This window comes from Eublepharis macularius, chromosome 4 (genome assembly GCF_028583425.1).
Source record: "Eublepharis macularius isolate TG4126 chromosome 4, MPM_Emac_v1.0, whole genome shotgun sequence".
NCBI classification, from domain to species: Eukaryota; Metazoa; Chordata; class Lepidosauria; order Squamata; family Eublepharidae; genus Eublepharis; species Eublepharis macularius.
The window spans coordinates 70,233,499-70,254,905 of record NC_072793.1 but is presented as its reverse complement, the minus strand read 5'-3'; positions in this window follow the sequence as shown (position 1 = coordinate 70,254,905).

Genomic DNA, 21,407 nt, shown 5'->3' with positions numbered 1-21,407 from the left:
CTCAGATTTGCACAACAAAACTACAAATCTCTGAAAAGTGTCAGGAAAAGATAAGTTTAACGATCACCATTGGTTGAATCTCTGATAGAGGAACATTAATCTCGATAGAGTCCACTATTTTAATTAACTGTCAAAGGATGAAAGCACACCTGTTAGAATTACCTAACACAGAAAAAAACACACAGACAGTTCATACAAAGTTTAAAAGTTCACCTAGAGAATACAAGAGCTTGGCCTAGTATTGTTCAGTATTGATTATTGTCATGTGATTTTAATCTATATTGGTATAACAGTCTGGTTGATTTCTGTTCCTTTAATGGACGTGTTTTTTCTTATTGGATTTGCTAAAGGCTCTATAGCGATAATAAAGAGTATTGGCGAAAGTGGACAGCCCTGGCTTGTGCCTCTATGTAAGGTTATATTATCTGAAGAGAGCCCATTCATTCTAATTTTGGCTACAGGGTGAGCATATATTGTATTAATAATACGAAGGAAATTTTGTCCAACTTTCATTTTATGAAGCAAGGCATGCAAATATTCAATTTCTAAGGAGTCAAATGCCTTCTGTATATCTAAGGCAAGGATTGCCATTTTGTTTACAATGGGATATTATATTAAGAGCCTTAAATACATTATCCGTTATGTCCCTTTTAGGTATAAATCCAGACTGATCCATATTTATATATTCACCAATAAAGGTGTTCAATCTTTTAGCCATTATTGAGGTGAATATTTTATAATCTACATTTAATAGAGAAATTGGCCTATAAGAAGCTGGGTTCATTCTGTTTTTTCCCTGTTTTGGAATCATTGTTATGGAGGCCTCCTTCCATGAAGGTGGAAGTTTTCCCGATTGCAAGATGATATTACATGCATTCATTAAGGGTGTTGATAGTAAGTTTGCATATTTTTTAAAGAACTCAGCTGAAAAACCATCAGGTCCTGAGGCTTTGTGCATTTTAAGATTTTTAATAGAGTCTAAAATTTCTTGCAAGGAAATAGGATTTTCCAGTCATTGACAGTGAGCGTCCTTGAGCCTCAGTAATCCAGTTTGATTCTGTAAATATTCTTTAATGTTGTCTTTGTTGGGATTAGTGGATGTATATAAATTAGCATAAAAATCTTTAAAGACTTTTACAACATCCCCTGTTTTTGTATGTGCCCTACCTTGAGCATCTTGTATTGCTCTAATAAATTTATTTGCTTTCTTCTCCTTGATTTTCCAGGAGATATATCTCAATGTCTTTGGCGAGTTATTCCAGTATTTCTGCTTTAAGAATAGCATTTTTTTAAAAAATGTATTAGTTTCCAATGTGTCCAACAATTTCATTTCATTCAACAGTTTCTTATAGATCTTTTTGCCACCTTTTTCTTTATGCTGGCGTTCCAATTGAATAATTCTGTTCCTAATTTCTAATATTGGAGACTGTTTGGTTTTGTGTAAATGAACTGATAAAGAAATAAGTCGCCCACGAAGTACAGCCTTTAATGCATTCCACAATATGTGTGGGGCTGTTGTGTCATTTTGATTGTCTTTGTAATACTGGGTAATAAATTGTTCAATTTCCTTGGCACTGTACTCATTATATAATAAATTCCTATTAAAAGTCCAATGCCTTTCTTTAACTTTTTCTTGGTTAGTGGTAAGAATGCATTGTACCCACGCATGATCTGAGTATTCAATATTCCCAATTTTTGACTGACTAATTTGCTGCATTATATCACTGAATACTAGTACGTAGTCAATCCTGGCATAAACGTTGTGTCTATGCAAATAATAAGTGTATCCCTTTCAGAACCATTCATTACTCTCCAAATATCAACTAGCTGGAATTGCTGTAGTAAAGTTGCCAATTGTGAGTCTTGGTTTTGTTTCTTCACTTTTTTATTTTTAAAATAAGACCTGTCCAACTTGTAGTTCATAATGTACTTGAGGTCTCCATCAATAATTAAGAGGCCTTCCTGAAATTGCTCTAGTTTACTAAAAGTTTCTGCAATGAATGTAAGTTGGTTTGAATTAGGCACATAAATTGACACCAGAGTATAAAGTTGCCCTATATGTCCTTTGATGAATATCTGCCTCTAGCATCCCTCATCACAGCTTTAAGAGAAAATTTGATGTTTTTGGATGTAATCACTTCCACTCCCCTAGTTTTCGAGGATTCCTTAACATAAAACAGACTTTGGATCCATGAAGCTTTCAGTTCCTCTGCAGTTGAGTAATGGAGTTGTGTTTTCTGTAAGAAAACTACATCTGACTTAAGTTCAGCCAAACTGGTCAAGATTCTCTTTCTTTTGACTGGGTTGTTTAATCCTCTGGTGTTTTGTGAAATTATATTTATGTGTGAAATAGGCATCATCACCCACCGACAGATTGGTACCTTCTAGGATATACATATTATTTTGTGCTACCGAAGTAAAATGCCTCAGAATTAAATGGAGACTTTCACAGTATACTTCTAAGATCTCTTTCAAACCCACTGCATAGGATTTAGAGGCAGGTTTTCAAAAACAGCTTCTGTAAACCCAATGGCCAATGCACTTTGACTATATCTAAATCAGAAGAATAACAACGTTAAGAAATTACAACTTCTAGAATAGGTATAGACCTTCTTGTCCAACCACTGTATATTGCTCTTTGATTCAGATTATACTTCAAGTGGAAAATGGAAATACTAGGAACAACAAATATATCAAACAGTAAAACAGTGTAGATTAAGTTATTAAAAATTAATTAATCTTATTTCTAAGAATTCTCCACTCCCATTTTTCTACCTGATAAATGGTAACCACCAATCAATATATATAAATAAGTTAATCTAAGATTTTAGCTCGTCCCTCACCACTCTAACAAAGCAAGAAGATGGATAGATATAATAGGTTGGTAATAGTTGTGGGGTATTTTATTTTTACAATAATTTATTTCATTTTATTTTTAACCATTTAATCAGTTCTAAAATGCCTTGGTATGCTGTATAATATTGATAACTTTTCCTAAAAAGAATCATGAACAGTTAGGTCAGATCATTCTGTATCTCTTTTATGGTGAATTGTTAAGGTGCCCTAAAACATATTGTGCATTCCTAGCATATTTTGTTTCAGGTAGACAGAATAAGCTTTTTGAATTTATTTTTCTTTTTCTCCCAAATGTACATTTTGTTCTGATCTTAGACACACCCATCTTTCTTGCTCATTTTGTCAAGGGCACAAAAAAGATGGAGGGTGGAGGAAGGGAAATGGCACCTTTCCCAAAATCTTACACCACTTCATTTCCCATCAAACCTAGCCCTGGCCCTTGTTCTTATTTGGGAGTCTTGGAGTCAAGCTTGCACTCACATAAATGAAATTAATTTTTGAAGCAGGTTTTCAAAGGGGAAAATATAAAATATGATGACATTTACCACTCAGCTATTCAACCATGAGCTCTTGATCCTTCCTTCAGAAAGGCCAGCAGCAGACTGCATGGCTGATTGAAAGATAAAGCAGGCAATTGTGTTTTACATGTGGTTGAGCAAGCACCTGTAAGATTTTCAAAGGATGTGTGCAGATGAAAACCAGAAGACAAATGCTATCATAAATAAAGAATTATTGTGATGTAAGGCATTAGACTAGCACCAGGGAAACCCAGATTCGTCCACTCAGTCATAAACCTCTCAGGTAACAGGTTCCCCTTGGTTTCTGAGGCTTTATGAAGCTTATGACTTTCCAAGATATTCTATACAAATTCAGTCAAGAATCTTTTTTTTAAAAAACTGACATTCCTTCCTCCCCACCAAGATCAGTTCTGGGCACTCATCATGATGATGAAGTGAATGGACAAAATGCTTGAAACTATGTTTCTTGAATATAGTGGAGAATATAGTGGTTCTTGAATATAGTGGAGAATTTGTGTTAGAAGAAGTCTGCATCCAGATATGGTCATTGGTTTAACTGGCTTGATTATGAGGGCAAGGAAAAGTAGACTTATGACTCAATGAATATGATAAAGGAAATTCTGTGACTTGCACATCATGTATATCATTACATTACATGTTCAATCCTACTACATGATCTTTATCTCTCTCTCTCTCTCTCTCTCTCTCTCTCTCTCTGTTTCCCTGCACAGATTTTAATCAAAGGCCGCCATCAGTATCAGCTAAAAGAAATTTTCCAACCAAAGATGGTGAAATCTTAGTTTCATCATTATGATTTTTCCACCTGTGAAATTCTCAAGTCTCCATAATTTCTCTCTCCTGCCATTGTATTTATGAATCCTTGGACATAGAGATTTTTGTTATCATCAGACTCAAATATTATGGAATCACTTGTTCAGCCCCACAAACCCATCAAACACAAGAATACTTAATGTTAAACTGGCATGCAGCTGAGTCCAATTTGAGATTAGGCAGAAATAAATCCCAGACTGATCAAGTAAGTCTGACTTCAAGGTAAGTGTCCATACTAACACCACCTTCTGCCACTGAGGACTTAAGTTGTCCAAAATGCCCATATCTTGACATATGAGATTTGCAACTCACATCTTATAGTTTATATTATAACTACTGTATCTGATACCACTTTCTAAAGGATAAGGAAAATAACACGCCCTCTGAAATGGAAGTCTTTTAAAATGTTCTGACAGTTTGAAGAAGAAGAAGAGGAATGTGCTGTTCAGTCACAAACAGCTCATGGCAACCTTGTCAATGGAGTATACCAGGCAAGAGTGGTGGTTTGCCTTCCTCCATTGCCTTCCTCCACATAGAAACTCCCCTCTTCCTTGGTGGTCTCTCCGCTGAGTACTGGCCATGGCCGACCTTGTTTAGCTTCAAAGGTCTAGCAAGTTCAGGCTAAGGTGGACTATTCAAGCTGCAGTTTAGTTCAGCTTCCTACAAGTGATTTAATATCCCCATGCTCTGCTATAAGGCAATGCTGTTGAAAGGGATGTCCACATGTTTCTTAAAAAAAAAATAATGGTCAAAATTGGCAAAATAATCAGGAAGCATGAAAAAATAACTGCATTATATTATTGTTAAATATAGCCATTCAATTCACACAGATGTACCACTCAATCCATTCTACTTATAAGAACATATGCCTCTTCCTAAGGATGCTCTAAGTCACACAGTACATCCTCCATAGACCTGGGGACATTCATAGACATGACAGTTTATTCCACGGGGAGCTTTGGATTGTATGAAGAAGCCCTGGCTGCACAGTGCAGATAAATTGCTAATGCTGTATTTATTATTCAATATAATGAAGACAGATTTAATATTATCATTTAATATGATGAAGAAAGAGATGCCATTTAGCTCCTAGGAGTTGCATCTTAACTTCCATTCACTTGCAATATCCCCACTCAGGGCTGGCGCTGCCATTGAAGCAGTGAAGTGGGCGCTGGAGACACTGAGGCGCCGGAGGGGGCGCCGGGGGTGTGCCACTCGGCTGCCCATGCACAGAGCAACAGACCTGGAGGGCTGGGAGGATGAACACGCGCCTTCCTAGCCTCCCATGGCAGCGCGGGGCAGTTTGAGTGGGCGGCCTCCCAACTCTCCCACCCAGCCACATGCCATCCTGAAGTTCAGGTGCGTGTGTGCAGGCATGTGCGAGGGGGCAAAATCAGGCCTCCCCTGCATGCCTCCCCCTGGCCCGGCGTGACCTCCTCCTGCTCGGAAGCGGGGGTCCCACTCTGTGAAGAACTGTGGCACCCTCACTCCCTTTTGCTCACCCTGCACCAGCCACTTCATTTCCCCATAGTGTGCCCAAAGAAAGCTCTTGTTTTCCAGCCCAGGTGCCAGAGCGCTGCTGGAAAAGGCTTGGGCGGGCAGCTCTTCCTTGGCGTGCAGATTGCAACTCCCATAGGGCGGCCGGGGCTGCGGGGGCTGGCCGGCTCGCCCAGCGGCCTCGGTCCTGAGGCTGGTGCAGTAGGGGGTGGAGGGCAGGCCTGAAGCTGCCCTTGGCCTCAGGTGCCAGAAACCCTGGCACCAGCCCTATCCCCACTGTCCCCTTCCCAACAACACCCACAATTAACGTCTTCTGAGCCAGATAGAAAAAATTAAAATGCCAATGATAGAAAGTCAAGATTTAGTTTTATCCATGACCTGGATGGCCCACGCTATCCTGATCTTGTATGATCGTCACAGCTATGCAGGGTCAGCCCTGGTTAGTACTTGGATGGGAGATCACCAAGGAAGTCCAGGGCCACTATGTATAGGTATGCAATGGCAAACCACTTCTGAATGCCTCTTGCCTTGAAAACTCCAACAGGGGTTGCCATGTGAGCTGTGACTTGATGGCACTTTCCCCAATGTGCTAAGCATTTAAAACATTTAGAATGTTTAAATTTAAAACATTTCTAATCTATTTAAATTTAAATCAACATTTTAAATAGTATAAAATAATTCAATTAAACATACATACACAAACACAACACTAAGAACAGGCCAACAACACTAAGAACAGGAAACTGGGGCTATGCCAAATGAAACAAAAAAGCCTTTTCCTGTTGGCCATAGACAGCCGGGGAGGGGGGGGCAGATGAATCTCCCTGGGAAGGGAGTTCCAAAATTTGGTGCCACAACCAAGGAGGTTCTTTCTCAGGCTGTCACCCATCTAGACTATGATGACTGGACTGAATGGGTAGGTTCATATGGGAGAAGGCAGATGGCTTCAAGTTTGTTCCAGCATATTATTCAAGAGGTAGTGAGTTATGATGATACCACAGAGGCCACATAACATACATTTCCATGTTAAAAAACGGTTTACAATTGTTCACTATGAAACAAGACATGTTTCTGGTTTTCATCTACACTTCATTCGTCTGTAAGCCAATCATACAAAGGCTTTGTAAAAAGGAGAATAGTTATTCAGTCGATGGTTGTTGTGGTTTTTCCGGGCTGTATTGCCGTGGTCTTAGCATTGTAGTTCCTGACGTTTCACCAGCAGCTGTGGCTGGCATCTTCAGAGGTGTAGCACCAAAAGACAGAGATCTCTCAGTGTCACAGTGTGGAAAAGATGTTGGCAGGTCATTTGTATCTACTCAGGAGGGGTGGGGTTGAGCTGAGTCATCCTGTAAGAGTTTCCCAGGGTGTGGAATGCTAATGGCGGGAGGCTTCACTGTATCCTGAGGAGGTTCTTTTGCATATGGATTGGTGCTTGATGTGCTAATCTTCTCTGCAGGGCTATTGTCGGGTGTAGAGTGTTTTGTTAGCCTGGTGTTTTTCAGAACTGGAAACCATGCTCTGTTCATTCTTAAGGTTTCTTCTTTCCTGTTGAAGTTTTGCCTATGCTTGTGAATTTCAATGGCTTCCCTGTGCAGTCTGACAAAGTAGTTGGAAGTGTTGTCCAGTATTTTGGTGTCCTGGAATAAGATACTGTGCCCTGTTTGAGTTAGGCTATGTTCAGCCACTGCTGATTTTTCAGGTTGTCCAAGTCTGCAGTGTCTTTCATGTTCTTTTATTCTTGTCTGGATGCTATGCTTTGTGGTCCTGATGTAAACTTGTCCACAGCTGCAAGGTATACGGTATACTCCTGCAGAGGTGAGGGAGTCTCTACTGTCTTTTGCTGATCGTAGCATTTGTTGTATTTTTTGGGTGGGTCTGAATACTGCTTGAAGGTTATGCTTTTTCATAAGCTTGCCCATCTGATCAGTAATTCCTTTGATATATGGCAAAAACACTTTTCCTGTAGGAGACTGTTTTTCCTTGGTTGTTTGATTCATCCTGGGTTTGATTGCTCTTTGGATTTCATTTCTGGAGTAGCCATTTGCCTGAAGTGCGTGGTTTAGATGATTAATTTCCTCATTGAGAAAGGGCGGCTCACATATCCGTCTTGCACGATCCACTGATGTTTTCATTATGCCTCTTTTCTGTCGGGGGTGGTGATTGGAGTTTTTGTGTAAGTACCGATCAGTGTGAGTTGGTTTCCTGTAGACCTTGTGACCTAACTGAAAGTTTGCTTTGCGGATGACCAAGGTATCCAGGAATGGGAGTTTTCCCTCGATTTCTTTCTCCATTGTGAATTGTATGTTCAAGTGGATGTTGTTGAGATGATTCAAAAACCCCATCAATTCTTCCTCCCCATGGCTCCAAATGATAAATGTATCATCCACAAACTGGAACCATACACTAGGTTTGTGGGGTGCTGATTCTAGAGCTGTTTTTTCAAAATGTTCCATGTAGAAGTTTGCTATAACTGGGCTGAGAGGGCTCCCCATGGCCACCCCATCCATTTGTTATTCAGTCCTCAGTGCTCTAAGGCACATTGGCATCAATTAGAGACACCCCACAATCCCACATTATCTCATTTTTCTGCTTTTTATAACAACAACATGTGTGTTATTATTATCCTCACAACAATCATCCTGTGAGGTAGATGGGGCTGAGAGAGCTCTGAGAGAGCTGTGACTAACTCAAGGTCACCCAGCTGGCTTCAAACAGAGGAGTGGGGAATCAAACCTGTCACTCTTAACCACTGCACCAAGTTGGCTCTCTTTATCTTGTGGGTATTACAATATTGCATACTATTAAAAAAACATTAAACGGTCCCCTGGGGTTCGAGGACAGGGGAGATTAAAGACTCAGACTCATTTATTACAATCAAAGATCAGCCAACTTCAGTTTAACATCTATGTACATCTACATACAACATCTATATGCAGACAATAAAATTGATAGCCTTGTTATATTCTGATTAAATGGTGCATAATTATTAGTAAAAGGTTTTGAGTATCTGCTTTCCTGAGCAAGCCAAAGCACAATATCTGGCTAATTTGAAGGTGGTTTCATTAGAGCAACCTGCGAAAAGGAGAGATATGTAAAATTTATCAGATCTGCCTGGAAATCAGAGAATACGAGAAAGGTGTATAGAATGGATGTCCTTGTAAAATAGGCAGTCTAACAAGACATGCTCCATTGTTTCGGCTATGTTCAGTTGGCAGAAACAAAGACGTTGAGAGCAACAGATGTGTAAATATCTCCCTTCCAGCACAGATGAGGGAAAAAGGTTAAAATGGGCCAAAGTAAAGGCCTGTATTTAGGGAATTCTAAAGTGTAGAGGTGTCTGCCAGCTCAAAATTTGGGCTGTGATTCCCTACCACCAGATATAAATGTGCCCAAGCTCTATCATCTTGAAGGGCTCTTTCCTAGGTTCACTAATTATTTCTTTAGCTTCCAAGAACCCAACATGGTATAAAGCTGAAGCAGGGAACTCATAGGGTTGTAGCTTCGTCTCAACAGCATCCTCTCAGCCTAAGCAATGTTTGTCTAAGATTAAGGGGGTCAACCTAAGTGAGTTAAAACTTGTCTTAAGCTTGAAGTATATTGCTTGGTACTAACAACATGCTTCAAATGACACCAACCTCAACTCTATTTTGAGGACATTATTTGAATAACAATGGGGATACCGAATATAGATCTGAGAAATTTAGATTGAATTGCTTCCAAAGGAAAGAAGTCTTTGTATAGATAGATATGTGAGCCATATAAATGTTGAGGTATCACTTTGCCCTGGAAGACTTTAATTATGTAAGGCATATGTGAAACCTCTTTTTAAAAATCTCTGGGTAGCTGATGTTGTTCTTTGGGCGTTCTTGGTAACACGAGTTATATGAGCCCTCCATGACCTGGTCAGCTGGAACACTACATCTGTAGACTATTTAAAGGTGTATTGAAGACCTATTTAAAAGTCTTCATCTGTTCTATATCATGTCTATTGATCTATGTAGCAGAAATTTAATAGATTTCTTGGTGAAAAATAAAATGGTGGTCTTTATTGTCAACTGTTCCTCCTTGAAGCAAGCTGTGAGAGCCTGAAGAAGTCTTCCAAGCCTTGGTACAGAGTGGGATAAAATATCATCTGTATATAATAAGTCAGGAATCAGTGTATTTTCCAGTTAAAGTGGATGAAAATCTGGATTAGGTAGAGTTGATATAGAAATTGAAGGAGGGGGGGGTGCAAAATACAATCTGCTTCATACCCTTCTTAACTGGGACCCTATGAGACAGATGACCCTGTTGGTTACATCTTACTGTTAAAAAGTTGTTTTCATGTATGAATAAAGACAAGTAATCTGTGATATACGGAGGACGTCTCCAATTTAACCCATAATCTGTCCCAGGCAATACTATCAAAGGCCATTTAATGATCTAAAAAGGCTATGTATCCATGGGACCTGGCAGTATACAACTTTACCAGGTGCTGTAAAATCAGGCATCGTTCTAAAATAGAACGGACAGAAAAATTTAACTCTCCTATTGAAATCAATGGAATTCACAGATTTTTAATCTTCTCTGGACTGTGCCCATATATGCACATATCTCCCTTAAAGCAATCATCATTTCAAATCACATGCAGTTCAACATCAGATAAATAACTAGGAGATTCCATTATACAAGGTAATTTCCCCCCCCCCCACCTCCGTTGGGTTGCTTGACTTTGTGGTAAGATATTAATCATTTCCTTTAGCATCAAGTATATATATCAGCTCACCAAAGTTTTACCCAGAACATCTCAGAAACTTGAAGCATCCTGCTATTGCCACAATGCTATACAACTATTTTATTTTCCTGTGCATTGGAGTTTATGCCAGCTGTAAGTCAATACAGAAGAACGAAACAGAAAAACAAACAGACGAAGAAATAAAAACAATACTAAGAACTCAGGTTTGGGAACTTCAGAACAGTTTTTGTAAAATTGAACAAAAGGTATGCTATAAGTATAAAAAGGAGTTAGCTAAGTTTCTTTCAAGTTTTGAATCTAGTATTGGAAACATTTTATTTTCTTAATTCCTCTTATTTTAATTATTTGCAGCTTTCGGATGATCTACAAACAGCAAAAGAGGTAAGAAACAGAAACATCTGCCTTTTCTTAAGGAAGCACAATGGTGACAGCACGGAAGGAATAAAGGAAATCAGATGTATACACAGAATCTGATCTGTTCTGTCTACAAGGTTCAGCAATACAGCTGAATTCATAAGAAATATTAATTGATTCATCTGAAATGCTACTGTGTGAGGGAGAGAGAGAGAAAGTGGAGAGAACAGCAGTTCTTGCTGTCATGATGAACTATCCTTCTCCATTTGGGAATGGGTCCACGTAAACTAACGAGCTTCTTAGGATGCTGGAATACAAAGACCAGATATGTTCTCTCAAGATAAGATTTGCAGAGACAGATGAAACAAGTGGGATTCTGATTAATTTTTTTCTTCTAAGCATTAAATTTCCATTTTGTCATTTGCTATTTGCAGACACCGTTACATATTCCAGGAGATTTTAAGGTAAGAAATTAATACCTCATTTTCCTGACTAAAAATGTTAAATTTCAAACAGTGTGTGGACTGCCAAGAGAGAAAAATTTTCTGGAATTTTTTTGATGGAAAATGGTGAGGAAAAGAATGAAAGTGGTTGGGGGGGGCGTTAAAATACTTGAAATAAGAGAGATCCTTAACTTCCCCCAAAGTTGCATTACTCTGAAATAAGACATTGTCCTTCAAAATAATGAATGCTCTTGAAATGCAGAGAAAATGAACCAGTTCAAGCCTAGTCTCACTAATTTCATAGGAAGTTGAAAGTCCTTAATAGGACTGATGCAAGGATATCAAATCAACTATTTTACTATTTAGTGTTGCAGGAGAGATTTAAGGACTCAGTTGTTCTGAATGTGGTTCCACTCCCCTTGAAGGAACAAGACTGTAGTCTGTAGATGCCCTTGCACCCAGGTCTACTGCTGGATAAGAAGGTGGCAGCTGTGACAAGAAGTGCCTTTAACATCTTCAAGTCCTTAGCCACCTGTCACCTTTCCTGAGCAGAAAAGTTCTGTCCACCATGGTGCGTGCCCTGGTTTAATCTAGGTTAGATTATTGCAATTCCCTTTGTGGGAGATGCCCTTGAAAAGCGTCCAGAAACTTCAACTGGTGCAGAATGCTGCAATCAGGATGTTGGCTGAAGTGAGTCATTGAGATCATATTACTCCAGGCTTGGCCTATCTACACCAGCTCTCAATCTGTTTAGGGGAATAATTCAAGGCGCTGGTGTTGACTAGAGATGGGCATGAACAGCAATACGAACTAAAAAAACCCCACAGCCCAATCTGCTGTTCACGAACAAGCTGTTCGTGAGGCCCCATTCTAAATGAATAGGTGGTCGTTGCAAGCCTTGTTCATTGCTGTTCATTGCTGTTCGTCAAGCCAGACAGTCTGGCATCTGCAATCAATTCCCTTGGCAACGGAGGCAGGGACTGCCTGAACTCTGTCTGAACTCCTGCTGTTGCCCTGGAAATCCCAATCTAAGCCCAATTTAGGCAGGTCTTCCTTCCAAGTGTGGACTGGAGCTCCAAATTTGTTACAAGAGGAAAAGAGCAGTGGGGAGGGGGGCTCCCAGCTCTGGCTTTCAGGAAGAGACAGCTGCTGTTAGAGAGACAGGGTGAGTGCATTGGAGCTTGAATTTTCTTTGTGTGTGGTGGGATAGGGATCTACCCCTTCAGGTTCCAGGGCTGCTGCTGGGCTCTGGGGCCAAGCTATTATTTATTATTGGTACCTTTCCTGCTGCCTGCTCAGGTAGGGTTTCTGGGAGTGGTGCAGTAGGGATCTTAATGGCTGAAGGAGAGCCTGCTGGCCCCCACAAACAATGAACAACGAACATGTTCGTGAACAGGACCATGTTTGTCAATGTTTGTTGTTCATGGATGGAAACAAATAATGAACACCATGTTCGGGTTTTTTTCTGTTCATGCCCATGTCTAGTGTTGACCTTTAAAACTCTATAAGGTTTGAGACTAACATTCCTGAAGGATTGCCTACTCACTTATGAACCTACCTGACCACTATGCTCATCTTCTGAGGCTTTGCTTCAGGTGCTCCTGCTTTCTGAGATTAGGCAGGTGGTAACCCAGAACCTTCTTGGTTGTAGCATCAAAACTTTGGCACTGTCTCCCCTTCTGTTGCCTTCTTCTGCCGGTGGCTGAAGACTTTTTTTTCATTTGGTGTTCCCTCAGTGATCCCTCCTTCGCACCCAATATTTACATTGGTTTTTCTGCATAATGCCTACACATTTCCAGCAGAAGCTGGTACTGAGAATATAGAGAGATACCTCATCATAATAGAAAGGCATCTCAGTGGCGTTCTATAGCTGAATCAGAAAACATATCAACACAGGTGAAGTAACATACATGACCTCTGAAAGCAGTAATATATGCTCTACCAGCAACTGGAAACGAAGGGGAGCTATGTAACAGTAACAGATTGGGTCCTGTCTTATATCACAGTGGCCTAAAATGTTACTTTATAATATCCTTTGAATTCCATACCTATAATGCTGTGCATAGCACTGGTACATTTACTGATGTGCAAAATATGACATTGTTTATAACTAAATAATGCTCTCATTTCAGAAAGCATGTGCAAAATTTCATTTGGAAACATTTGACAAATTATTGATTCAGTCATTAACTGAGACACTTGGAGCTGAACACTATGGCCACATGCCCCATCGTCTAAGAAATCTAGCTAACAGTTGGTCTGAACAGCATGTAAGTAGTTCTCTTTAACTTTTCATTTCACTAATAGCACAATTCATATTTAAAGTTACACTTAAAGACTTGCTGCCAACTTTGACCAAAGAAGCAAGTATTGGTAAAAGTGGTACATCCTTATATTTGCAGATCCATAAGTGATCACACCCATTACACCAATCCAATCTGAACTCTGAACACTAACAATTTCTGTAACTCTGATATGAAAAAGGAGTGAACACAACACTTGATGGGCCAGAGCTAAGTGACTCTGCTGTGTTTGTCAGGTGGCCTCTTCTGAAATTTCACTGTAATTATCTAAGCATTTCAAGATGTTGTGATAAAAGAAATAATAATTGTTATTCCGCCCCCGCCCCCCAAATATTCCAAAAAATGATTATTGGACAGATGCCTCATTCTGTTCGAAGGGATGGTCATTTATACAGTCAGTTAGGTGAGTGGTTTCAGAAATATCATTTCACACCTTGTCCAGAAATGCGGGCAGCATCCTAAGAGGCTAGGCACTGGCAGGCAGGGCAAGAGTATCTGGGGAAAGCATGATTTTTCAACACAAACTTTCTTTTTAACATAAGGGACATGACAATGGCACAAACTGTCAACTGACATTAGAAAGCAACTTGGAGCTCCATAGAAAACTTACCGTGTTCGTGCTGGAAACCTTACCTACTTTCCTGTGTCTCCATCGAACAAGTTGCCCTCCTGCTATTTCAGAGAATCCGACTTGTTTAATGGAATGAAATAACTGAAAAATGGGATAATGTTCTTTGAATGTTGCATGTTTACTTGCAAGAAATTTCATCAAGAATAATGTAAGTTATACTTCCAACTAAGAAGAGTGACTGAAAAATCTGTGTACCATTTGCCATTTTGAAAAATTTGTATATTTATTTATATATTATAATATTTATAAAGTAATTATTTTTGTGCACAATGAAGGGTTTGATCATACTATTCAAGTCATTTTATGTTGAATTTTGCTCCTTGTTGACTTCAATAGCCACAGTCTCTTCAAAAGTTAGAATGTTCCCATTGCTATCCTAAGAAGAATTGCCTTTCTAATCCCTCGAAGTTTAGTGGATTTAGATGAGTGTAAATCTGTTTAGGATGGCCCTGTTAGCATAAACAAGTACTAATTTCAAACCAGCTATTTAAAGAGAAGTTGGGTCATTGTGAAGTATGGTTTAGAGGTCCTTTTCTATTTCCCACCACCAATCCCCTAATAACCCATCGATGTAAGGACTCTTTTACTCTGCTTCACAGGATTACCAACCTCCAGGTAGGGCCTGGAGTTCTTTTTGAATTACAGCCAATCTCAAAACTTTGGATGGTATCACATCCCCAGTGAGCTTCCGCCCCTTCCCAGACTATGCCCTCTCAAGACAAATCCCCTGGAAATTCCCAGACTGGAGTTGGCAACCCTACTCTTTGATATAGATTCTATAGGAGCATAATCTCTAGGCAGGGAACTGCTCCTTCTCTATTTATTTATTTATTTATTTATTTATTTAAAAACACCTTTCTCCTTCTGACAAGGACTAGACACCTTCTGCCTTGCTGAATGAATGACCAAGGGAAAGCAGAGAGCAAGTTTAGACATGTGGCTAGATTCCTGGAGAGTCTAGGCTATTGGAACCTTATGTATTTCAGGTACTTTCTTAAGGGCTTCATCACCTGGGCCTCCTACAGAACTCACACCTGGAGAGACAGACAGAACAGAAAATTTAGTGTAGTTTCTCCTATGTTAAAGAATTTAGCACAACACAGTCTCGGAATGCTTGCAGTTAGCCAGTGTCCTACACTTTGAGGAAGCTCAGTAATAAGCACTTTTGTGATTCGTATCTTACCAGTGCAATCCTATACCGAAGTCCATGTGCTTAGTAGGGTGTGATTCTGTTTAGGATTGCACTGAAACTCTCATTGTTCTGCTGTTAATTGTGGCTATGTTATTCCTGATAAAATATAATTCTTGGGGTGAAAAGGTTGAGGTTGAAATATTTATACAATGTGCTACTTACGAATTGTGTTTTAATCAATTATTTATATATTTATTATTATTTATATGGCATCTGACAAGTGGGTCATACTTTCAAAACAGGCTTACAAATAATGCATTTACAAAGACTTTGCATAATTGTATGTGAATCTGAATAAATTCTTCTACTCAAATAAGGTGTTCTATCCTTACTTTAAAATATATTATCACCTTACTTTAAAATATATTATGGTGATTATGTTATTGACAATCTATTGTGAATATACTTGCATATTGGAGTTTGTTCTGGATACACGCTCTCTGCTTCCCTGAAACTATTTTTGCTAACCACACTTTCTGAATTTTATATATAAGGAATGTTGATACTCATGAAATTATGGGATAATTCAGATAATTTCTAATAATGACCAAGGAAATTTCAGAGCCTATAAAAATGCTTCCTGATCTAAAGGTAAGGTCCTGTCACCTGCAAATATTAAATTTAATGAATGACAGTGCATTCCTTTGTGTCCAAGATTACCATTGACTATCATAGCTAGAAAATAAATCATCACACAACTATAAGAGACAAAATTTATTCCTAGACAGGTATCCATGTTAGTCTGTAAAGTAAAAATAAACAGGAGTCTTCTTGGGTATCTTAAAGATTGAAAAAAGAAAGAAAAATCCAGCATACACTTTCAACAACTACAGCCCATTTATTCAGATACTACTATGAGTCAATCCTTACTATGCAATTCAGGGTTTTCTTGAGGGGGGACAGCAGAGACATGACTTCATAAATGTAGGAAATAGAGAGTAGAATGTAATTTTGTAAATTTACTATCTAATTAGGAAAAATATGGAGCCTATTCCCTAGTAATGCTAAACTAAGGTTAACTGTTAAGTAGTTCAACATAGCCAGTTAATAGTCACTGTATTTTTCCTGAAAACATTTAATTACATTGCATAGGAATTACATTTAACTCTGTGTTTTCTGCATTTATTTTAGTCATCTACTTGTTTTACTTCATTTTAGCCTCCCTTTCTCCCTGAGTCTCAACGTGGATTACAATATAAAAACGATCCAGTCAGATAGCATATGAATGCAATAAACAATATATTAGGAGTACGAGTACAGAGTGAGAAAACAATACAGATTAACAAACAAAAAGGAAAAAAACTTGCCTAAGGCATGGCATACTATAATGCAGAAAGTGGGTTACCAAAGGTTACGCAGTAAAGGAAGGTGATACATTGCAATAGACTAAAATTCTGTTCTCTTATCAAAGCATCCTCTAGAATAGAGATGGGCACGGACCAGAAAAAAATGAACCACAAACTACGAACTTTCACGAACCTGCCCCAGTTCATGAACCAGTTCATTTGGTTCATGAAAACGTCACATCCAGGTCAGCAAATTGTCACTTCCAGGTCAGCAGAAGGTCACTTCCGGGTCAGCAGAAGGTCTGCAGGAGACCATCCCCTGTTGCCTAGGAAACTGATTGATCGGTGCCAGGCTGTCTGCAGTGACGAGCCAAAAAACAAACCAAACGCACCAGCCTAAAGTTCGTGGTAATTCGTCAGAAATGGGCTCTGATGAACCGCTGATTCGTGCGAACCATGAACTGGCCCGGTTCGTCACGAACTTTGGTTCGTATTTCGGTTCACGCCCATCTTTACTCTAGAGATGTTCCATTATATTACAGTTCTAATCTCTTTATAAAAATGCTCTCCTGGACATTTCTGTTTTGCACTTTCCGAGAAACTATAGAAGTGCCGGGGCTTTCCTGATCTATTCAAGCAGGCCACACCATCAAAGCTCCTACATAAAATGAGTGCATGGTCACTGCATAGTTTCTATACACTCATAGAAACTAGGGTTGCCAACTCCTGGAGATTTGGAGGTATAGCATAAGAAGGCAGGTTTTAGGGAGGGTCCTCAGCAGGGTATAATGCTGGGTATAATGCTATTGAGTTCAACCCTCCAAAAGAATCATTTTCTCCAGGGGACTGATCTTTGTAAACAGGAGATCAATTGTAATTCCAGGAGATCTCCAGACTCCACATGAAAGTTAATGAATATTTATGTAGGATTTGGGACTACAGCAGTTTTAGGTATTTATACTATGTTGTTGTTTTTGTGATGTTATTGTATATATTATGTTTTGTATTGGTTTTAACTGAGGAAATTGTTGCGAACCACTTTGACCTCCTAACTGAAGAGATTTGTATAATCCACAAATTTTGTTAGTCTTTAAGGTGCCATGAGGCCCTGAGCAATGATGTCACTTCTCAGAAGTGATGTCTTCTTGCAGCCTGGGTGCATGTGCGCGCAAAGGAAAGTGCCAGGTCTCCCACCTCCTGCCCAGAGGGTGAGGGGACCTGGCAACTCTACACATAGCCCAGACCTTGATGGCCCAGGTTAGTATGATCTCATCATATCTTGGAAGCTAAGTAGGGCTGGTCATCTCTGGTTAATACTTAGATGAGAGACCACCAAGGTAGACCAAGAGGTTCTCAGGAGATGCAGGCAATGGCAAAACTCCTCTGAACGTATCTTGCTTGAAAACCCCATGGGTCTCCATAAGCTGGCTGCAGCTTGACAGCCCACCCACCCCCTCACATCTAAGATTTGTAGCATGATAATAAACATTTCTGAACTTTCCCAACTTAGGGCAGTAAACATATATGCAGGGCAGATGTGAGCAATATAGGCTTCCCACCCATCCATAATTTACATGGATTGTTCATAATCTGGGAATTCTTTCCACAATAAGTTGGAGACTTATTGTAGTTTGTCATTTGGGGGGAGGGGTTATGGCACACTCATGCGCACAGAGAAAATGTCTGTGCTTTAGTTTCAAAAGTATGAATTTAAATATGCACTGTATATAAATAGGCATAGTGTCGATGGATTTCAGTATCTACATCCATGGTATCCTTCTGTAATCACATGGTTAACCATTTTGTTTGAATGTCTCCCTAGACTTTTTAAATGATTTCCACGTTGTTATTGTCTCTCCCCCACTCTTCTTTTTCATTGATTTCTCTGTTTCATCCTGTCATAATCTTACAAGAAGCATTAAATCTTTGGTTGATTTGGGGTGGTGAAGATTTGCTGCTGACATTCATGAGTTTGCAGCAGCTCCAGCAGGCCCTCTGTGTTGGCTCTGCCTCCTTCGCCTCCCCATGCTTCCAGGCAGCCCAGCCTCTGAATCCCAGGGGAGAGGCCAGCTGGCCCACCCAGCCTCCTGCAACACCTCTGCCTCCTCCCCCTGTTTTCAGCCCACCCAGGGAAGCAGCAGGTCTGCTTGCCTGCCCAAGTGCCAGAGGAGCGACCAGCTGGCCCCTCCTGTGTGCCTGGGATGTGGCAGGCTCTCTCACTTGCCCAGCCTCCTGAGCACTGGGAGAGAGACCAGTGATGACTTCGCTCCATCACGCTAGGAGTGAGTACATGTAAAGAGCAAGCATGAGGATGTCTAGAATCTTTATTTTTTAATTCAGTCTGGCAATTCAAGCTTATACACCCTTTCCAGGAAAGTCCTTCTAAACCCCTGCACTGGTACAGTGATAAGGGGAAATGTTTTGTGTGTGTGGGCATACCAAACATGACAATCCCATTGTGTGCAAACATGGGTTGATATGCTAGAATAATGTCTCCATCACATCACTTGCTCCTTTCATTGCTCTACTTCCATTCTGCACTCCTGTGGGAACATTAAAGATAGCATGTTGAAATGGAAACGGAAAGAGTGTAGCCGCAAAGTATAAATGATGTTTGGCTGTGGCTGATTTAGTCCCTTACCAAATTTCAGAAAAACTTTTACTCAGATGAGGTGCCCTTTTGCTATTAATATATTTTCTTGTGCCAATTGAGGACTATGCCTTATGCATCTTCAAAGTAGTCTCCAGTTTAGACCATGGATTTATACACATGAAAAAATAGGTCTTTAAGGTGCATCAGGATTCCTTAAGTACTATCAGTTGCATCAGTCAGTAATGCCGTTCCTGAAACAGTGTCATCAGCTACCAAGCCATGTCTGGATTCCTTCAGACTCAGTGACCTCTCACTCCTTTCTATTTCTCCAAGGTGTCAAAAACATCTATCAGGAAACAAACCATCTTTCGAACAGGTTTTTTTTGGGGGGGGGGGGGGTTTGGCTCATTGTGGTTTCTGTGCAGATGTGCTCTTTCCTTATCCACCCCCCCCCCCATGTTAACTAGTTTTGATTTTATCTTGTTCTGAACACAGAGCCTTAATTACAATAGAAAAACAGGGCCTTAGAAAAGGGAGTTCACTTTAAAGAGAAGAGTTATACTACATTCTGCTTATCGATTGGAAATAAAAAGAGATTACAAATATTTTTATTACTATTTGTAAAAGTCACTGTAGCCAGTATTAGAAATAGGATCTCAAAAATATGGAACCTACAGTAGAAGGCAATCGCAAGAAGACTAGCATGGATGAGGAGGCTTATCATTCATGGGACTATTCTTCCTATATATGATAAAGTTTGCAGCCTGAATGTTCTTATGAACCCAACACTACTTCTGATGCACTACTGGCACTTGGGCTGTTACCAACAGCCTTTATGTTGCCAGTAGGGTTGCCAGTCCCCCTCTGGGTGCGGGGGATCCCCTGCTCCTACTCCCCTGCTCCCACTTACCTGGCTGGCAGGGGAACGGACATCCCGGGGGTCTCTCTCAGGTGGTGCGGTGTGCAGGGGTGCGCTACAGTGGACCAATTTGGGCCCCAAATGGGCAGAATTGGGTCTATCAGGGGCCTAAATTGGATTGCTGTGAAGCACAGGAGCTCTCCAGGGCCCTCCTGGCAGCATTCCTGAGCTCTGCAGTGGTCTGAACCAGGACCATTTGGGCCTGAAATCAGCTCACTGCAAAGCACAGGAGCACTCAAAGGCCCATAACATCACCCTGGCAGCACTCATACGCTCTATAGCAGGCCAATTTTGGCCCCAAATGGGCCTATAGCCCTAAATGGGCTGAAACGTGCCTGCTGTGGGGCATGGGAGCACTCCCAGTACAGCACATTGCCGAATCGGGCCCATTTGAGGCCAAAATCGTCCCTCTGCAAAGTGAAGGAGCACTCCAGGGCCTGTTGCACCACCCTGGCAGTGCATCCGCTCTCCGCAGCAGGCCGATTTTGGCCCCAAATGGGCCTGATTTGACCCCAAATGGGCTAAAATGGGCCCACTACAGAGCATGGGAGGCTTCCAGGGTGGCACGTGGCCTGCATGATGTCACTTCCCAGAAGTGACATTATTGCACATTTCAGGAACTTCTAAAAAGGTGAGCGCTAGGTCTCCTGCCTCCTGCCCAGAGGGTAAAGGGACCTGGCAACCCTAGTTGCCAGCTATGAGTATTCTTAGGGAGTCAGGATCAGACAACCATCTTGCCTACTTTTGTATTCTAAAGGAATACGTTTGGAGGCTTCTGCTATGGCAAAAGGTGGGAATTCTATTGTCAAATACAGGAGAGTGAGGTGTTAGGTGATGCTCCTGATTTTCATCTAATTAAGGCAATTCATCACAAGTATTGTGTTTTAATTTCTGGATCTATTTAATTCTTCTTAGGGCCAAGCTACACATGACGAATGACACTTGAACGGCAAGTGGATTGAGTGGAGGGCAAGTGAACAGGGAGAAATACACTTGCCATTCAAGTGTCATTCGTCATGTGTAGCTTGGCCCTTAGATTCTTTGCATTTGTAACCCGCCTTGAACATTGTTTTTAACAGACCGCTAGAGTTTTTAAAAATCCTTAATTAAATAAACTAATTGTACTTTTTAGGTTCAAAGTACATACGAAAGCCCTGAGTGGCCTGAAAACTTCATACAGAGAAAGTTATTTTATGGTGGTAGTTTTAGCCCTTTGGAGTTCCCTGTCTGATGAGACCCATCAGAGCAA